General features: G+C 33.7%; 1 protein-coding gene and 1 pseudogene across 6 annotated transcripts in view; one reads left to right on the forward strand and one right to left on the reverse strand.

The window, feature by feature from the left end:
• Positions 1–22,384, forward strand: part of cadm2a (cell adhesion molecule 2a) — a 572,131-nt gene that overhangs the window by 422,214 nt on the left and 127,533 nt on the right. The gene's annotated exons all lie outside the window — the stretch shown is intronic.
• Positions 635–4,124, reverse strand: LOC127172343 (asialoglycoprotein receptor 1-like; annotated as a pseudogene).

The raw sequence follows: 22,384 nt of genomic DNA on the forward strand, positions 1-22,384 counted from the left end.
ATCCCATTATTGTTTATCAGGTAAAGCATGTGTTTTTGTAAAGAGCTATATTTATTTTAGATCAGGAGTGTTTAGTCCTGCGTCTGGAGGGTCCCCATCCTGACTTTACCTTTTTCCGATTTTGAGCCGAATTGTGATTTGTGCAACTCTTTTTTGAGTCTGACCAAATTTCAGCTTTGTCGTGCAACTTTTGACGTGCAATGTACAAGGGGAAAAGAAAGGCGATTAGTCGGATGAACTTTTGACAGGTCCGAAATTTTGGTCATCCCTCAAGAGTGTATCACACAGTTGAGGCAGAGCTATGAACCAACTGCCCTAAACTTAATGTTTTTTTTTTCCTCACTGCGCCTACATGAAAACAGAAATGAAACCATAGTGGCATGAAGTGTGGTTTAAATGGAAGCAATGAAGGCTACACAAGTCCAGGTTTGGAGGGTCCTCCGTGTTTATTTGGCCTGTATATGTGAGCAGTCAAGACATAGCTAGACGATCGGACTGTATAGTGTGAGCACATAAATCCGGAGCTTTGGCTTGACATCACATTGTGTGGTGAGATCTGGCATTTAACAAAAATGTTGGTGAAAACGCAGAGTGCACACTGTAAAAAACAATTTGTTGAGTCAACTTAAAATAATTTGTAACCTGGCTGCCTTAAAATTTTAAGTTCAGTCAACTTAAAAAAAGTTTATTCAACTTGAAATGTTGGCTCTCCAGAATACCAGAAGCTGAAACTACAGATCATCATTAGATGTTCAGTGCTGCCTTCTGTGTGATATGAAACTGACTGTGAGAATCATTGATTATATAATAATCAGTACAATTCAATGCTTTCTCACCCAGTGGTCATGTTTGTAGTGCCATCAACCCATTTCCATGTGCGCTCCACATCGCTGTCAGTCAGACCAATATAAAATGCATCATTCCTAGTTATGTTGTGAACAAAATCCTAAACGGATAAAACAGTTGCACATTCATATCACAAATAGACACATTTCATTTGATCATAACATCTAAACACTGTATCTTTTACTCACTTGTTCCTGTCTGTTGTTTATGATGATCAGATCTGTTCCTCTATTCAGTCTTTTCTGCTCTCAGTCAAGTTCTTCGTCACATTGGACATGTAGTAAAAATTGGAATTATAGCAAGTCCATCCAGCTGTTAACAGAACCAGTTCAGCTGTTAGCTTTTCATTCTCATTCACACTCATCTGTCTGTATCGTATAACAGATAGCATAAAAATATAAAAAGAAGTCGAATAGCAAATAACTACATAAAGAAACAAAAATTTACCACAAATCTGAAGTTCATTTCTTAACTGGTCTCTCTCATTGGTCAGGTTTGTGTTCTTGAGTAGTAGCTGGTCTTTCTCATTGGTCAGCTTTGCATTCTTGGATATGAGATGTTGTCTCTCTTGAATGAGTGTGACATACAGCACTATGACTGCAGTCAGAAGAACACACAGCAGCACCAAAAACACTGCAGCTGCCCTGGAGCTTAATTTCTCTCCTGGAGTGGACTGTAGTGTGTTCCTCATCTGTGTTTGTGTGGCCAGTATTTATGCATAAAGGAACTGTTTTTTGGAAATGCTTCCAGTATTTATGCATAAAGGAACTGTTTTTGTGAAGATGTTTTAAGCATTTATGCATAAAGGAACTTCAACTCATCTCAAAAGGACACTGACAGTATGCTTTATGGTTGATAGTTTTAGCGTAAACTGCATTTACATCAGTGTAAGTTACAATCAATGAATGAAACTGTGATCACATGATTAACTTGAATGTTCTTAGAAAAGATTGCATAGTGATTGATGAACCGATGTTCATTGGATGAACCGATGAATCGGTTTGCTGATCGGACTTTGCATCACTACTGAAGTGATTCGCAAACAATAACTGAAGACTGGAGTCAGACTTATATGGCAGATTACTCTGTGATATTCACTTGCAAGGCATTTCTGGTCGAATTAAATGCACTTCTGGAGTCCCATTTTGCACATTTTGTATGTCTCCGTAATGAAACACACCTGACTCAACTCATCAGCTCATGAGAAGAAACTCCACCACAGGAAATGTGTGTCTGACAAAGGAGCCTTTCAAAATATGCAGTTGTGGGTGTCCTTCAGGGACAAGGTTAAGAAACACTACTATAGATGATTATTACAAAAGTTTTGTACTGGTGAACTTGTGTCAAAAAGGTGTGTGATGTTCCTATGGCAGTGTGAGCTGTGAAATCCTCTTCTCACAGATCCATTGATAAGAATCAGTACATGGAACATCAACCCACCCTAATGAATTAGGCCAATTTGGCGGTTTATTCACAGCCACAGTCACAGCACAGTTCTCTCTTCTTTCTCCATTTGGCTCAGCACAGGAAATGTGTGTCTGACAAAGGAGACTTTCAAAATGTGCAGTTGTGGGCATCCTCCAGAAACAAGTTTGAGCTAAAGATGACAATCAGTTATTACAAAAGTTTTGTACTGTTGAACTTGTGTCAAAAAGGTGTGTGATGTTCCTATGGCAGTATGAGCTGGGAAATCCTCTTCTCACAGATCCATTGATGATCTCTCCCATTACATGGTTCATCAATCCACCTTCCATGCAAAATTGCAGCACAGTTCTCGTCTTTTAGTCCGTTTGGTTCTTTATCAGACCACGGGCTGAAACAACAGATCAGCATTAGATGTTCAGTGATGTTCAGTGTGATATGATACTGACTGTGAGAATCATTTATTACATAATAATCAGTTCAGTTCAGTGATTTCTCACCTAGATGTCATGTTGGTGCCATCAACCCATTTCCATGTGCCCTCATTAACAACGTCAGTCAGACCAATATAAACTATAGTAGCACCAGTCATGTTGTGAACAAAATCCTAAGCAGATGAAACAGTTGCACATTTATATCATAAACACACACATTTAATCTGATCATCTCTCATTTAGCTGCTAAACACTATAATCACACAATCTTTCACTCACATTTTCCTGTCTGTCATTTATGATGATCAAATCTGCTCGTCTGTCTGTACAGTATTTTCTGCTCTCTTTCCAGTTGTTTGTCACACTGGACATGTAGTAACAACTGAATTGATAGTAAGTCCATCCATCTATAAACACAACCAGTTCTGCTGTTAGCATTTCATTCCCGTTTACACTATTTTCTCTGTAACTTGTTACAGATGGTATATTCATAGATTGTGTACACTAAAAGTTATTGAGACCACAACACAACTCTGTCATACTTTAAAAATGTCTGCTGTACAGAAAATAACTATATAGACTAAAAAAACTTTACGACAAATCTGAAGTATTAGCTCTTCTCTTTCATTGGTCAGGTTTGTGTTCTTGAGTATTAGATGTTCTCTCTCATTGGTCAGGTTTGTGTTGTTGAGTATCAGTTGTTCTTTCTCATTGGTCAGGTTTGTGTTGTTGAGTATCAGTTGTTCTTTCTCATTGGTCAGGTTTGTGTTCTTGAGTATTAGATGTTCTCTCTCATTGGTCAGGTTTGTGTTGTTGAGTATCAGTTGTTCTTTCTCATTGGTCAGGTTTGTGTTCTTGAGTATTAGATGTTCTCTCTCATTGGTCAGGTTTTCATTGTTGGATCTCAACTTTTCATTCTTGGATATGAGCTGTTGTTTCTCGTGCATGAAGATGACACACAGCACTATGACTGCAGTCAGCAGAAGAACACACAGCAGCACCAAACACACTACAGCTGCTCTAGAGCTTCTGTTTCTTACTGAATCACCTGCTGAAAATGACAGACATTATATTAGTCTATTTTCTTCTCCATTTCTCCATCCAGTTTACACCAGATTTTATTAGTAAATGTATAAGCAGTTAATCTCAGTTACCTGTGTTTCAAGGTGTTTGGGTTTTAGTTGTTTGGGTGTCATCAAAGTCTTCTTTGTCCTTCTTATGTTTCATATCTCTCACAGCCTCGGCACTCACATAGATATCAACTATCTTCTCTATTCTGTCTTCGGAGTCCATTATTGAATCTTTATCCATACTTTCATTCACATGCCCAGACATATTCCATGCAGTTTGGATGACTACAACCTTTTAAGTTTGAAGCATAAATGTACCTAACTAGCTAATACGGTATTTCTCCTCAGGGATACTTCGTTGTACTCCTGATGTGTCTGTGTGTTTGTGGTTATGGTTTATATACTTGTGCAAAAAGGAACTTGCAACATGTAGGAAATTTGCATAAATGTCCAAGTCTTTTGTGATGGGATCGGTGAACGTAAAACGAATGACGTTTAATGTGTAACTGTCCAACAGCTTTTAATAGTATTAACAAATTTATTTGCTATTAAAATGCATTTTTACATATTTAACATTAGCAAAACACTTGAAATTTAGCCACTTCATGAGATTTCATGAGAAGCCTGAAACACAAATTCATGATTATGTTTTGAGGTGAGTTGACATGAAAGAATAAAACACTTTTTTTTCTCTCAGGATAGTATCTAGACAAAAAAAATAAAAAAATAAAATAAACTTTGCTAACTTCACAACTTCTCATTCCATTATCAGACGATCAAGCACCAAAGACAGACAAACTGAAATGATAATTTTGGAGAAGTAAATGCTCTTAATTTCTTTTTTATTCAATTGCTCACTGGCATGTGACTCACGGGTTCATTTAAATCAAACAGATATTGAACGCACACAGTGTCAGACATTCTTCTATATTAGAGAATGGTTCTAACTACCGGCTGTCAAGATGCTTCATCATGGTCTCTTTGTTCTGTGACTTCAGAAAAGCCAAACTCAGCAGGCAAGCCAGCTAAAACTATTATGTTGCTAAACTGTCAGACAACTTTTCCCTCCTCTCTGTCGCTTACTTTCTCTGTGTCTCTCTGCGCAATTTCTCCCACCTGAGGTTTTAATTGTCGGAACAACTGAAGCGACGTGACAGAAGTCATTTCGTGGTCCATTATGTTTGTATGCATAGACAGGCCCAACGATTAGAATGTCACTGAAAAGCATTGTTCTACGCTTCCCAGTCGGTAAAGGTAATCTTCCTGAAAACTGCATTTTTTGCTTCAATCATGCACTTCATATCGGTTATATGTCTCTTAAGAAGATTTACAGTGAAAAATCTTATTATTAATCAGTATTTTATATTTAATTATTTATGTTTATTTATTTGTTTATTTTTTAATAAGTAAAACATATCTGAATGTCTTTAAACTAGGTACATATAAGGTTATAAGCACATAAAGCACTTTTTTTTTAATCAGTATAGTAATGTTTCTGTTCTTTTGTTTTTGTTTTTGTTTTGTTTTTCCTGCTGTCATAAGTGTATTTCCACTGTATAAACATTATAAACAAACAATATTTTACAGTATAACTGTTTTTACTTTATATTTGATCAAACAGATGTGGTTCTCAGGATGTAATAAAATACTTCATACTATGAGGTCCTACTGATGTTTTAAAAACACACAAATGTAACAGAAATGAAGTTTCCTCTTTTCTCTATGCAAACCACAAACTAGAGGAAGTTGTTTTTAGCACTATTAACAGCCTCAGTAACAGACTATCTATTATCGTATTTCTGATGGACAAAATGATTTTAAAGTAGTTTACCCAAAAATGAAAATTCTGTCACTCTCATGTCATCACAAACCTGTAAGAGCTTTGTTCATCTTCGGAACGCAAATTAAGATATTTTTGATTAAATCTAAGAGCATTCTGACCCTGAATAGACAGCAATGCAGTTAACGTGTTCAAGGCCCAGAAAGTTAGTAAGGACATTGTTAAAACAGTCCATGTGAAATCAGTGGTTCAACTGTATAGCTATAGCAAATAATGGCTTTATTCATCAATTTCTTGTCAGTTGCGTTGCTGTCTATGCAGGGGCAAAAAGCTCTGGGATTCCATCAGAAATATGCTTGGCTAAAAACAACCCAAATTAGGTTATTTGGCAACCCAGCATTGGGTAAATATTAGACAGAACACATGCTGGGTTATTTTGGGTTAAATGTTTTTACCAAACATGCTGGGTTATTTTATTGAAGTCGACTAATGTTTAAAAATGATTATATTGCTGTATTAAAATGGACTGGAACTTATAAAAACACACACAGAATTACTACAGGCAACAACAATAATCAAAAGATGAACATTTATTATTATATTCACATGAACATTCAAAAGTACAATTTTAATTTTAGTGGATTCAACCATTCTCTGTAATCACTTTTTACAGAAATAGCGCTAATTTTCATGCCGGTGTGTCACAGAAATCAGAGCCAATGAGGGTTGCTGTTCACTGGGTTAACTGCCCATAAACAAACAGTATTGACATTAGAGAACATATTTTAAAGGGGTCATCAGATGCCCATTTTTCACAAGTTGATATGATTATTTAGGGTCTTAATAAAAAGTTTATAATATACTGTAGTTAAAAATTCTCAATGGCAGTGTAAAACAACACCCTTTTTACCTTGTCAAAATGAGCTCTGCAAAAATCATCTCATTCTAAGGGGTTGTTCCTTCAAATGCAAATGAGCTCTGCTTGCCCCACCCCTCTGTTCTCTCAGATGAGTGACGAGCCTGTTTACTTTAGCCTCATTTAGCTACTAAACTTGCTAACTAGCACATTATTAGGAAAGGTGATTGCAGAGATTCATAATAAACCCCTTGTACTCACTTGTGCTGTAGGTGAAGCTGGATCACAAATGATTTGCGCGAATATAGACACGTTTATGTAGATCGGGAGGCACGTTCCCTTCACAAACAAACGTAATTCACTGCATCTTCAGCGGCTCAGATGTCGGGAGTAAATGACAATCACTATGTTCATTATTATTAAACTCAGTACAATAACGAATAAAATCAATTTATTATTATATTTTATATTATGCAAGTCAAAAGATGTTTCCATCCTGCGAAACAACTGCTGCTGACGCAGCTGACTGACATCTCGTCCTTATGTTGTGTTGTGTTAAATAATACAATTTGCAGCACAGTAAAGACTTTATAAATGAAAAATGTATATAAACATTTATTTTGCTGAAGAAGTAAAAAATCAGCTGTGCTGAGAACCGCTCTCTCCTGAATCAAAAAGCCCACGTTCTGACTGACTGTAATTCAGTAGCTGAGTTGTTTCATCAGAGACGGGCTCAACCCAGCAGTTGGGATTGGAAAAAATAACACAGCGTTAAAAATGACCCAGCAGCTTAGGGTGTACTCGCACTAGTTTGGCAGTTTGAACCATGCCTGAGTGCGTTTGACCACCAAAGCGCGGTTCGTGTGACTAGTGTGAGTGCTCCGAACCGTGCCCGGGCGAGGTTCGTTTAGCCGTCCCTGGCCCGCTTGGAAGAGGTGTGCCAGAGCACGGTTCAGTTGGACTCTGGCGCGGTTCGCACGTAGTGTGAGCACTAACCGTGCTGGAGCACGGAACAGGACGCCTGACGTCAGGTTTTTTTTCCGATGTACGGGAACTGTAGTCAGTAATCAAAGCTGCAAAGTCCCTGCTGCACTTCAGCTGGTACCTTGCAAACCTCCTCATACGAGCAGCACGATTGCGTGAAAATTTTCGTGCCACAAAAGCGATAGACCTGTTTAGCAACAGGCTGTGAGAGGGCTGTGGACAACCGCGGATCAAACGACTCAAAATTACTATCCACAAAGTAACCAGAGCGATGGACTCCATTGCGTTCAGCGAGAGCGCCGCTCTTCCTGAGTGCAGCCCAGAGGGGAAGTGGGGAGGGGGGACAATCGTACTCGGGCCCGGTTCACGGCAACCATACCTAGTGTGAGTACACCCTTAGTTACAGAAAAACTACCCATCACCTAGGTAAAAAATATTAAAAATAACCCAATAAAACGACTCAACGGGCTGAACACAGCATTTTTGTATATTGTATATTGTATAAAAGTCAGTACAAAAAAGCAACAAATATGTTAAGCCTAAGAGCTTATATATTCCAAATTATACATTCAGTGTCCTTTCCCACAGTTTTTCACTGTCAGTCAATCTCAAACACTGTCTGTACAGAGAGGAAATTTAAAATGGCCCCTGCTTATTTTCTAACAATTTGATTGGCTGCTAGCCTGGAGCATGTATCAGGTCTTTGTCTGGGTTGACAAGAAGTCAGGCATGAAGGATATGACATCGTAATGAGTCACCGTTATCGCGGCCATTAGAAGGCCCGCACGCCGAAGTTTGAGTGATTGGTGTAGGAAGGCAGACGGTAACGGCCCGTGTAGATCCATCAAGCTCCTGCCATTGTTCGTCCGCATTAGAGGGGCAGCTTTCTAATGGTAATTGAGTTTGTTTCGTTTGGCGAAAGCAGGAAAAATGCCACTGGCTCCACTGATGAGGGTCCTTGATTAGACCTCAGCTTTATTTCCCATTCTTTTTACACAACCAAAGAGACCGCTCCACATAAATGATGAGACAGGCTCTCTTCAGCAGGGCCCCGAGAGGGAGTCTCACGGTCCCAGCGGGTCCCCCGCACACGCGTAATGTGGGAGCTTTATGCTGATGTGAAATGCCAAGGGTGCAGGCATCCATCCATCATCGTTACGGCTGGGGCTTCTGTTTGGACTCAATACAGGAGTCACATTTTATTCCCCATATTAATTATTTTGGAGTCTCATCGCCGCTTTAGTTTACTTTCTCTCGGTGCGTTGCAATTAGTGTCGCTCAGAACAGATTCTTCAGCTCACGTTCCTCTGATAACACGGATTGTTTTACAGGTGAACGTTAATAGATTTCATAACTGCTTTCCCCAGACAATAGTGGCTAATTATGTAATGCAGGCTCTACCTAAATTTACTCTACCAAACCAATCACATGACAGTTTATAACTAGTTTACATTTTGGTGATTTGGTGGCGGATTTGTATGAATACAATTCCATTTGTACATTTGTGACCCTGAACCACAGAACCAGTCATAAGTAGCATGGGTATATCTGTAGCGATAGCCAACAATACATTGTATGGGTCAAAGTTATTGTTTTTTTATGGGGGTTATGGCAAAAATCATTAGGATATTAAGTAAAGATCATGTTCCATGAATTTCCTACCGCAAATATATCAAAACGTAATTTGTGATTAGTAATATACATTGCTAAGAACTTAATTTGGACAACTTTAAAGGCAATTTATCAATATTTAGATATTGATATTAATATTTAACCTTACAGTAGTGCTCAACACTGATTACTGTCAGACTTTCAAAATCCTTCATCACTTGTTTAAAAATTGTAATAATTTAAAGCACAGCCACCTCAGACTTAAGCACCTCTTTTAATTTTTATGATTTTTCCGTGGTTAAATCAGAGCAAAAATAGTAAATATCAATACAAGAAATATTCAGTTTTAACCCCCTTTGTAATTGTTCATATTTTCATAAGTAACTCTAATTTAATTACACTTTTTTTCAGTAACTGTAACAGATTAAAGTTAGATTTATTGTGTAATTAAATTACGTAATGCAGTTACATGTAACTAGTTATTTCCTAACACTGGTTATATGGTGAGTACGTTATCTGTAAATCTTTGTTCTAGAAGTGAATTTCTCCTATAATAAACAGTACAACTTCCTGAAATTGTATTGTGTCTCATGTAATTGCTCAATCAGTGTTTCAACCGCAGAAAGACATCAATATAACAGCTTGTAAACAATGTGTCACATTTACCTAATAAAAAACTAATTCAGTGACCACGAACTTGTTAGTCATCTAGAAAAATGAACTCTAGAGAGGAGCATTGTACTAAATATATGCACCAAATAACATAGTCATTATCATTTTTACTGTTCTTCAATGTTTCATTTATGTTTGAACAAATCTGTCAAGTTTTTATGACAGCCACCATTTAATTGTTTATATTTCAAAAACAGATTGGAGTGGAAATATAATTATGCAATTGTAACATTTTTATTATAAAAACTTACAAATCAGTTTATTTTAACCTTCAAATTTTATGGTAGTATATGTATTTTACAGCATTAGTTGAGAGATTTTGTTTTCCTTGAGAAAATTTGACATGTACTGTACCTGAAATAGATCCAAAATAATCAATACTGAATCAAATCGAATGTGCTTTTTAGCACCACTTATTAGAAATTTCACGCAAAACTTGCAAGAGTCAATGTGATATCATTTTTTGTTGTTGTTAAAAATGTCACTATACACACATTTTCCATGAGACTGGGTTATAATTATCTGCCAAAAATCTGCTTCAAAAAAAGTGTTTAGAGGAGAAGCTGTGGTGAATGAAAGCATTGTGGGATACCGTACATCAGGGTGAAAGATTCGACACAGGAATTCACATCTCATAGCAATAAACATTCATTTTGTGAACAGCAAACTCTGAGTTTCTAGAGAGTATAAGTGTTGAAGAGAGCTGATCTGATCTGGTAAAGAAAACCAGTTAAAGCTGACGGTAAACTGATAAACAAAGTGTCCTTTAACGTCAGCAAAAAGGTCACTGTGTGTTCGTGCTGAAGAATATTGAGGGGCTGATTTGTAGCAGTGAACTTTTCGCTACGGTTTCAAATCATTAATACTTGTCCGTAAATGTCAGGTCGGTAATAATACTCAAACCAATAACATGATGTTGATGTTAATGAGTTAAAAGCAATAGAGTAAATGAGCTCCTTTATTATGAGTTGTGCTATGCTTAGCTTCATCATAAATGTGAGGTATGCAATATTACGTTTCACAAAGGTGCAGTAAGTCCCAGTACTGTCCATACTGGGTTACTGCCCCAGAAACTCAGAGGATACTTTAAGCATATTGATGCTTAAGTCTTTTAAATCCTATAATTCCAGCGTTAGACATAAAGTGAAGCCTCACTGGACTGCCTGACTCAGTGCTGCTGTTCTAGCTAAACTTTATTAGAGGCACATAGTTGAAAGCAATATCAGATGTCAGCGAAACAGCAGTGCCCCATAGACTACAGTAACTGAAACTGCTGGCTAAAAAGAGCAAATCAAGTGTTAGACTGTCTCATCTACTTTAAACTATTAAAAGTCCCCCAGCGGTGCCTTCAGACACCCACCCTTGCATTAAAAATCACAGTACGCCAGCATTTCCAGCCCTCCTGCTGTAGCGTACCTGTGCTTGTACATGACTACAAAAAAGTTTTACCAGGCCTGATGCTACTTTATGCATTTCAGAAGAATAATACAGTCATCAAACCTATGAAACAGAAATGTGGAAATTGACCCTTTGCAAAGACCCGCACTTTTTGTCATTTTTGAAAGAATTTTAAAAAATAAATATCATTTTGTGGCTCTTTAATGTGTCGTGACAGGTCACTGTAGTGCCTCGGTGCAAGCGGAATGTAAACCGATACAGATCACATCTCTCCGATACATCTCTTCCTCTTTACTAGTTATAGCATGAAATAAGCGCAAATGAACATCAGATGGTATCTTGTTTCGACCGCAGAAAAACGTCAATACACACCATTTTTTAAGTCCACTGATGAAAATCTACTCTCCAGTCTGGTTTGTTTGTCAGACAAAATGGCAGATTCGACATTATGATTGGTCAGATCACCTGTCGGTCAGTCTCTGTGTGAAGGGTCAATTGTGTAGTGACCAAACAATGTTAAAAACCAGTAAAACTGGATTATATTTCACTTTATGAGATGCATCCTGGATGATTTTCAAACCATAAAGAGAACAAATTTGATTTGTTTGTTTTTAATATATAACAGTAATGTTGTGAAATATTGCAATTTAAAGTAGTTTCTGTCTTGTATAATAAAATGTAATTTATTCATGTAATGGCAAATATATATATATATATATATATATATATATATACATATTTAACTCCATGTCATGGTCTGGTTGATTTAAAATAATAATTTAATATGATGATTTATTATTATATTATTATTTTATTTATTTTATTATTATTATTATTACCCATGATACATTTCTGCAATTAATACTGATTACTATTGTTATTTCAGTGTTGAATTATTAAATGTGGTCTGGTTGATTTAAAATAGCAATTTAATATGCTGATTTATTATTATTATTATTATTATTATTATTGTTGTTGTTGTTGTTGTTGTTGTTGTTGTTGTTGTTGTTGTTGTTGTTGTTGTTGTTGTTGATGTTGTTGTTGTTTGTTGTTATTATTATTAATATTTGTGTTTAACCCATGATACATCATATATTTGATACATCATATACAGGATAATCAATAATTGTAAAAATCTAAATAATTCTTTAATTAATAATTTATATATATATATATATATATATATATATATATATATTTCACTTTATGTGACATATAGTGACATATACCTTAAATAATGTTTTGCATGTTTTTGCATTTACTTGCATGTTGTGGTTTGGTTGATTGAAATTCAAAGTCAATTTGTATATATATATAATATAATATTTATTTATAAATCTAAAATACATAAATGTAAATCTGAATATTATATTATATTATGTTATATCATATTATATTACATTATATTATATTATATTATATTATATTATATTATATTATATTATATTATATTATATTATATTATATTATATTATATTATATAACATATAATATAATATATTGAATAATACAAAATAAAGTAATTAATAATTACGAATTATTAAATAAATAAAAATACAATATACTATATAAATAAACAAAAAAATCTCTTTAATTGTTCATTCAGAAATTCTGGGGGGTTGGGGGGTGCTGTACAATCAACATAACATCAACATACAATACATAAAATCACAAACAATCCAAATAAAAACACAGATACTAGCCCAACTCTTCGAAAGCTAATGACAAGAAATAATTTTTCACCCCAGATTTGAAGGAATTTATGGATGTAATCTCTCTAATCTCAGATGAAAGGCTATTCCAAAGCATTGGACCTGCAACAACAAAGACCTGGTCTCCTTTCAGCTTTAAATGAGTCCGTGGGACAGTGAGAAACAACTTATTTGATGATCTTAAAGACCTCGATGATTGACAGAAAATAATAAGCTTCCATGCACTCCATGTACTGCTTTGAACACATTGTTGATTCTACATAAATTTGACATTGTTTGTTTAGAAATTAGGTGCGATTGTTGCAGTTTTTATGATGGGCAGCCACTTTAAATGTATATAAAATAGGGAATTAACATTGTGTTTGTATGTAAGTGATCATACGTTGTGTTACGGATGATAGAGATGAGTCTGGTCATACAAGAAGTGTTTGGCAGATTATACAAATAACCACACAGACAGACCGGCCTGAAAACTCAGCCTGCACTGCTGTGATTAATGTTGTAGCTTGAAAAGACGGAGGAAGTCCTGAATAATGCACAATCCGAGGGGTCCGTTTTTGCTCGCAGCGACGCTGCGTGTGGTTACAGTATGACTAGAGAGATGTTTCTGCTGACCTCGATTCCATCCCCGTGAACAAATCCCAGGTGTCTTTGTGCTGTCAGACGCACTCTAAATTGCTTTATCAAGTGGCCCCTTATGTATTTATGAATGCTGCGTGTGGATGGCGTGCTGCGAACGAGGGTCTGCGCTTCTGTGTGGTAAATGAATAATAGACGGAGTGGAAGGGAAATATGGATGAGTTATACAAGCAGGCCTTGGGGTGGATGAGGGCGGATAAACTTCCCCTTCAGCCCTCTTCTGACAAACCACCCTGGAAAGTCACCAAAACATGCTGATTTGTTCAAACGCCATGATTTCTTATGGAAAAAGGCATGCGGAAGTGAAAAGCCACGCTAACATTCGCAGTAGGTGAAAGGCAAGAGAAATCTACATTTTCCTTGTCGTCTAAAAGCCGCTTTCTTGGAAACAACTCCCTCCTGTGACGGACTGTCTCCTCTCGCTCTTTCTCTCTCCGTCTCTCTGTCTTTCCCTTTGAGGGTTTCACGCTATCCTCATTACAGAAAAGCCGACACGCCGTCGCGCGGCTGCTCTATCGGCATCGATTTCACCGGTCATTGATGAAGAGCCTTCCCTCAGGAGTCGTCAAACTTCAAAACTGCGCTCAGAAGTCTTTGTTAGCGAGTTTCCACAAAGTGACACAGTGAAAAGAAATAAAAGTAGCCTGAAAATGAGAGGCCAGGTCTTGTTATGAAATATTGACAGTCTGACATTTGCTCTGTATGGTCTGTGTTTTCATTCAGTCTGCCGTTCCTCTTTAGATCTAGGAAAGATCTAAACGCCACACTTCCTCTTTTCTATTGCTCGCATTCAGTTTGGACTATCTTATATTTCTTTTAATATTTATAGAAACTATTCTGAGTCTTGAAGGCGCAGTTCACCCAGAAAGTGAAAATTCTGTCATCATTTATTCACCCTCATGTCTTTCATAACCTGTTCAAAAGGAGATATTTACTGTAGCTATATTATATTATATTATATTATATTGAATAATAAAAAAATACTAAATAAATAAAAAATAATAAATAAATCTCTTAAATGTATAGTTCATAAAAAAAATAGGAAAAAAAGTATTTCTATTTTGAAATATATATTATATTTTTGGATAAAATATTCTTTTAAGATATTTTTGTTTATTTATTTATGTATTTGTGTGGTGTTTCTATTATTGATAATTTTATTGTTATATATATGTATATGTAACTATATGTAACTATATATCTATAATATATCTCTAATTATATAACAGTAAATAATCTAATAATAAATGTCTTAAATGAATAGTTTATTCAAAAAACTATATAGTAAATATACAGAAGTAAATAAGAATATGTTTTTATAAATCTAAATTCCAAAATGTAAATCAGAATATATATATCTTTAATGAAATATATATATAATTATTTGGGTAAAATATTATTTTAAGATATTTTTGTTTATTATGTATGTATTTATGTAGTGTTTATATAATATATATATATATATATATATATATATATATATATATATAATACATCTTTTAAAATAATACATCTTAAAAAATATATAGTGAATATGTACAATATGTACAATGAGAACATATTTTTATAAATCTAAATACAAAAATATGTATTATATTATATTGAATAAAAAATATATAATATATTATATATAATAGCAATATATAATATATAATATAACAATATATAAAATATATAATATTATATATACTAGAAAAAAATATATATATAATAAATCTCTTAAATGAATAGTTAATTAAAAACTATATAGTAAACATATAGAAGTAAATAAGAATATTTTAGAAATCTAAATACAAAAAATGTAAATCTGAACATATATATGTATTATTATATTCTATTCTATTCTATTCTATTATATTATATTATATTATATTACATTAAAATAAAATATACTATATAAATAAAAAAAATACTTCCTTAAAAAAAGGGGAAAAAAAAGTTTTAATATAATGTAATTATATTAACTAAATAAATGTAATTAAGAGAATGAGAATACGTGGATAGAAATGTAAATACATGACTGTAAATCTAATTATATAAATGTAAATTGTAAATATGTAGAAATAAATCAGAATATATTTTTATAAATCTGAATAAATAAATTTATATGAATTTATATATTCGGATTTTGTATAATTATTTCATGTTTGGTGCTTATAATTGTTTATCTATATACTATAATTTACTTTTTTATTATTCAAAGCAATAGAATATAGTGTAATATAATAAAGCTACTGTAAATATCTCCTTTTGAACTGATTTATTCTGATTCAGTCTATTTTGGGGGCATCTGTTTTAAACCATTTCTTTTCACTTCTTCTTATTTTATTACTTTGACTTTGTCTGAAGATATCTCCTCCTTGATGTGAAGAAAAAGTATATTTTATAAGGGGGCCTCTGCATGTGCTGCGTTTTCGCTCATGTCTGTGGAAACAATTTTTCCCCCCTCCATCCATCAATCACAAGATACAAGCTTGCTCTAAACTATTCATTTGAAGAAACAGAGCGAAATGCTTGGGAAAAAAATATATGTGTGTTTGAGTAATGGGCATGCCTGAGCTGTCTGTCATTCTTAGCAGTACCTGTTTGACTCTGCTCGTTTGAAAGATTCATGATTTCTATATCCCTCAGCTTACTGGAAATTGGAAAATGTAACAGCAGCACATAAGGGATTTTTTTTAATGTCCAAAGTGTCAGTGTTTTATAGAGCTGCTGGCTGCACCCGTCGCTGTAGGGGGTCCGGGGTTTTACTGAACCGTTGTGTGCAACAAGGCCTGGGGAGACGGGGGGAATATTTAAAGATCAAAGTTCTGACTTTTCACAGAGCCTTTTAAGAGAAACGTGGCAGAATGTGTGAATGATTGAGGCATTTGTATGTGGTGACTTCGGGCTGAATTGGTGCGTATTGACTAGAATGTTTGGTAAAATGGTGCAGGTGTGAATTTTATTGGCCATTTGTCGAGTCAGAAATATTACTTGTCATTTTTCATGTGTAGAAAGGTTCAGAGATCTCTCTATTTACATTTTAGCTTCATTTGAATGTGGTCATGAATTAATTTCTACGTGTTTGACTATGTGCAGTATTTCTGAACGTCAGAATTTTTGAGAAAAATGTTTTTTGAAAAGGTAAATGGTTCATTAGTTAACATTATCTAACTACATTAGTTAACGTGATCTAAGAATGAACAATACTTTTACAGCATTTCTTAATCTCCGTTAATGTTAATTTCAGTATTTACTAATGCGTTATTAAAATGAAAAGTTGTTAACATTAGTTAATGTACTGTGAACATGAACAGACAATGAACAACAGTATTTTTATTAACTAACATTAACAAAGATTAATAAATAGTGTAATAAATGTGTTGTTCATTGTGCGTTTGTGTTAATATTGTAATTAATGTTAACAAATTACACTTTGTAGCTACAGAATAAAAAATGTAATAAAATGTTTAAAACATTATTATTATTATTATTTTATTTATTTATTTATTTATTTTTTTTTTTTTTGAGGAAATATGTGTATTTTTTTCTGCAAAAATGTATTAAATTAATCAAAAGTGACACTTGGACTTGTGCATTGTTACCAAAAAAATGATTCAGATCAATACTTTAGCTTTTCAGATAAATGTAATTTATAAATGTAATTTTTTTTCATTAATTAATTAATTTATTTATTTATTTGTTTATTTGTTTGTTTGTTTGGTTGTTTGTTTGTGCATTGTTGCCAAAAAAATTCTGTTTCAGATTTAATGTTTTTTGTAGTTTTATTTTTCTCTTCATTTTTTTTTTTATTTATTTATTTTCATTTTATGTTATTTTTTATCTTATGTTTTATTTATTTATTTATTTATTTATTTATTTATTTATGTGTTTATTTATTTATTCACTCATTCATTCATTCATTTATATATATATATATATATATTTTTTTTTTTTTTTTTTTTTTTTTTTTTAATTTCTATTTTTATTTATTTATTTATTTTTAGGAAATGTGTACCTTTTTCAGCAAAAATGTATTAAATTAATAAAAAATGACACTTTTTTTATTTATTTTTTTTATTTATTTTTTCGCTTTGTTATTTTAGTTTATTTTTATTTTTATTTTGTATTCATTTATTTATTTATTTTATTATTTTATTTTATTTTATTTTATTTATTTATTTATTTTATTTTATTTTATTTATTTTTTTTGAGGAAATATGTGTACTTTTTTCAGCATGAATGTATGAAATTATTTAAAAGTGACACTTGCACATAATTACCAAAATATTCAGTTTCAGGTCAATGCTTTAACTTTTCAGATAAATGTTATAACTTTCTAAACATCAAAAATTCTGAAAAATATGTATCATGGTTTCCACAAAAATGTTAAGCAACTCAAGTGTTTTCAGCTGATAATATTAAGAAATAAGCATCAAATCAGCATATTAGAATGATTGTTTGAAGACTCATGTGCCACTTAAGACTGGAGTAATGATGCTGAAAATTCAGTTTTTTTTTCTGATCATAAAATCACTGAAAATAAAAAAGAACTGGAAATACTTCTTCCTCTAGTATGAAAATAAACGTCTGAGGTGTTTTCAGATCCTCAAAGTTGAAGTGAATAGAACCATTGCAATGACTGCTAACATTATCCAATTTTCTACCTTCTCGATTTAGACTAATTTGAGGAAATAGACAAAGGTTTTAACAGCGATACTTTGCATACATGACCTTTCAGGTAAATCAGCGAGAGTAGAAGCTCTAAAAAAAAAAAAGGTCAACCATTAAGCCACAGACACGTCTAGCTGACCTTTTGACAGTTAGCGAGATTTGATTTGAGTGTGATCTAACCTAAATCAAGCCTCTGGATTTGAATATCATTTATTTGTAGGGTCAAAGAAAACTTTCCATGTTCATCCAGGAAACTATTTGCATCCAATACGCAGTCACGTATTGTGTGCAGAGGTGATTGCGTTTACGGCTCAGCTGGGCCTTTTTGTTTATTTAACTGATGTGCAGGTTTGTGGCGAGAAATACCGGCATAATCGCTTTAAGCAGGATAAATCAAATATTCCAGATTAAATGAAAAACAAACACAACAGCGCCTCTTTGTAATGTGAGACAACAAGGTAGATTCGACGAGATGTAATAAAGATGACTCTGAAAAAGCTCGTTTATGTAGGCGTGATTAGATTTATTAGCCCATTTGCATGAAGATGGTCACCGTTTGCCTTTCAAGCGATGACTCACGGGTTCATAGCGGGGAACACGAAAATACCCAGATGAAATCATTTCCAGTCCAATTTATGTGATTGCGCTTGATCTAATTTGTTTTCTTCAGCTTCTTTGGAGTGTTTACCTTATCATTTAGGCCTGCGCTAGCATGCTAACATACTGATGAAAACATGATCTGAGTTGTGATTTGAGGTAGATTTGTGACCCAGACTTTCTTTTTTACCTTGAAAAGATGCTGACCGGATGTTTTTTGTTTTGTATACAGATGGTAATCCGTGCATTAAGGTTCCATAAGATTCTGCTTTTATAAAGAGTTTTTTCCAGCAGCTCGGTTGTAGCAATCGTATATTCTTTGAAATCATTGCTTGTACAGGTTTATAAAATCCAACAGAGATCAGACGTACTGAATCGAAATGTATGAATGTGAAATTTGATGCATCTTGATTAAGTTTCAATGAATATTTGAGGAATGCTGTATATTAGGCGTCCCACGTTAGAGGGAAACAGGGATGATGCCAGAATATGGGCTAGCTGTGGGGGGTGTTTGTTACAGAATCAGTCTGTTCACAACCAATTAGTTTTATTTATGTCCAATTATGTTAATTGCTGCTCTATGTGGAAAAAAAAATGTTGCTTTTGAATGGAATTATGCATAGCACATCCATTGTTTAACCAATGGCACCTACTGCAAAGATATTGCAATAAAACGGAATCAAAGTGCCAGAAGCATTTTACAGGAAATCATTCATAATTTAGCTGGCCTATTGTATTAATGTCATTCAATACCCCTTGCTAGGTTTGCTTTTACAAACAGTCACTCTGAAAATGATATTAAAGGCCATTACAGATATAGTTCAATTCTGTTCTCATTTATTTGTCATCATATCATTCATTTGACAATGTAACCTACTTTCATTCATTCATTCATTCATTCATTCATTTGTTATTTATACAGTGGTTAAACTCTTTTTAATGAATAGAAATGGAATATTAAAATGGTTGCTGGCTGTAAACTGCAGTGTTTTTGGAGAAAACATAAATAGAGTAGGGCTGTCACAAACGATTATTTTGGTAATCAAGTAATCTGTTGATTATTCTGACCATTAATCGAGTAATCGGATAATTATAATAATTTATTTTGTAATAAAAATAGACCTAAGCGAACAATTAGCTTTAAAATTATTTTAAATACATATACACTGCCCTCCAAAAGTTTGGAAACGTCCTGGAAAAGTGGGGTTTTGGACAATATTGGCATGAATCCTTTTTTAATCTGTGATAATTTTGCACTGATAAGGGACAACACCAACTACGAAAACATATTTTATTACATAAACAGTTTATACATAGATTTTCAATTCATCAAAATATCCACCGTTAGCAGCTATTACAGCTCTGCGTAATCTGAGCCTAAATTCATTGTATTCTAAACTTAATTGGCAATCAGTTGTTGAAGCTATTAAGGTGTGCTGACCCAAAAATCTTTTAAAAACCTGGGCCAAGTTTAAACCAGTAACCAGGCATCACAGCTGGCAAAGGGGCATGTCTGACTTTGACATGTATATATTGCCATTATTACGTAATCAAAATGAAATGGTCTTCAATGATAATGTCAAGTTACTTTAATGTATTTGCACCAAAAAAAATCATAAGGATTTATGATGTCGTCCAAAACCACACTTTGCCAGGGGTGTTTCCAAACTTTTGGAGGGCAGTGTATAATAGCAATATAAAATAAAGTATCAAATAAAGTATCAATATCATATGGTTTCATTGAACAAAATGTATTATAAACAGTAGAGCTAATGTATGCATTATAACAAATGACTGCAGAGGGCGCCAATGGCCTGATTTTTACACTTTACTGCATGATCTAATCCTTGTTTAATATTGACTAAACAACATTTAATTCAAATGTCCACATAATCTTTAACATTTGGCCATTTCTTTATGACAAAAATGTTACAGCCACTGTAATTTCTTGAATATGTGGACATCATGTGGACTTTTATTTTGACATTGCGATGAACAGTTAGCATATTGAGAAAGATACTGATGTATTATCCTGTGTTTGCGTAAGTTTAGAAATAGTTGAACTTGATGTTTCCAGATGAATGTTAAACCCAAACTCACAGCAATATGCAGAGATGGAGTTTGAGACACTCCACACAAAATGATGCGTTAACATCAAATAACGCGTTAGCATGTTTTGGCCCTAACGGCCTTCCATAGTACCACACGTTTTGGCTTTAACGGCCTTCCATACACACTGTAAACGATAACAGTTTGCGTGGAGCAGTATTAACTATGAATGGAGCCATTCTGAGGTGCACGTACGTAACCTACACATTCAAATAATTAAGTGGAAATATTAAACCTACATTGCATATGCTTTGTAGCGTTGTTAAATTCACAATAGCATTATGCCTTATTCTGATTTTAAATGGGTTTAATATATCATGCAGTCTTGAAAAACGATCTAATTATGTGTTTCATGGATTCTCATCCATGGAAAGTGCCAGCTCCCTTTTTTTTTGGCCAGTTATTCAACACAGGTAAAAATGCAATCTAGGATTTTTTTTTTATCTAGTACTCAAACTTAATTGAGAAATTGTGACAGCCCTTAAATAGAGTGTAATTTTTAGCTGTATTTTTCAGTGTGTTTAGCTCACTGGTTTGTGTTTTTTCCACTTTTTCCCCTTGTTTTCTGGCCATAAAAAAATGACTTTTTCCATCATATGTTATGGTGTAAAATTCAGATCATATTTAGGTCAGCGTGTCATTTGTACTCTGTTTAAACGCAGGGTTGCTTGAAAGCCCTGCAATTCTTGAGAAGCCGTCGTGTGACATTTATAATATCTGAAGTGAGTGACTTGGATTAACCTGGATTCAAATCACACTCTGTATGTGTCAGGCACTGCTCTCTTTTGATTATGAGCATGAAATATGGAAAGAGGGAGTGTGTGTGCGAGAGACAGAGGGATAAAAGAATGAGAATGGTACTGAAGATGCAACTACAAACAGAATGTAACCAAAGGGAAATCAGATTTGTGTGTGAGACAGAGTGAATGAAAGAGAATCCGTCAGATCAAATGCTTTCTTATCACCGTAGCATATCAATATTTGGAATATAAAGAATATACATTGTTTCTTCTCTCTCTCTTTTTAAAGTTCTTTCTGTCTTACTGTACTGTATGGTGACAGAGCAGTGTGGCAAAAAGCTCTTTGGATTTTTCCCTCCTAAAACACTAAATGGAAACAAAAAATACCATATTACTTTTCTAAAAGTATTATTTGATATTAAATACTTTTATAATTATAGAATTTGTATATTTAGTATTAGAAGTGTACGTAAATGTAAATGCACATTTATTTAATTTTCTTTCAAGGTAATTCTAGGGAGAGAGATGTAATATTTGGGGTATAAAGGCCTCTGATTAATATACTTATACACTTTTTTAAAATAATAATAATTTAAAAAATAATAATTTCCATTTGATTTCATGCAAATTCTGCTTCTGTTTCCACCACTGAATTAAAAATAAAAAAGCAACAATTTATCTCACAGTTCTGACTTTTTTCTCAGAATTGTGTGATATAAACTTGCAATTCTGACATTTTTTCTCAGAATTCAGATTTTTAATTTTTTTCTCAAAATTTGGATCGCAAGTTATAAGGTCTAATTTTGAAGGGGAAAAAAGACTGATATGTTCTCAGAATATCTCACAATTCTGACTTAA

Source organism: Labeo rohita, chromosome 10, assembly GCF_022985175.1.
Source record: "Labeo rohita strain BAU-BD-2019 chromosome 10, IGBB_LRoh.1.0, whole genome shotgun sequence".
Classification (NCBI taxonomy): Eukaryota; Metazoa; Chordata; class Actinopteri; order Cypriniformes; family Cyprinidae; genus Labeo; species Labeo rohita.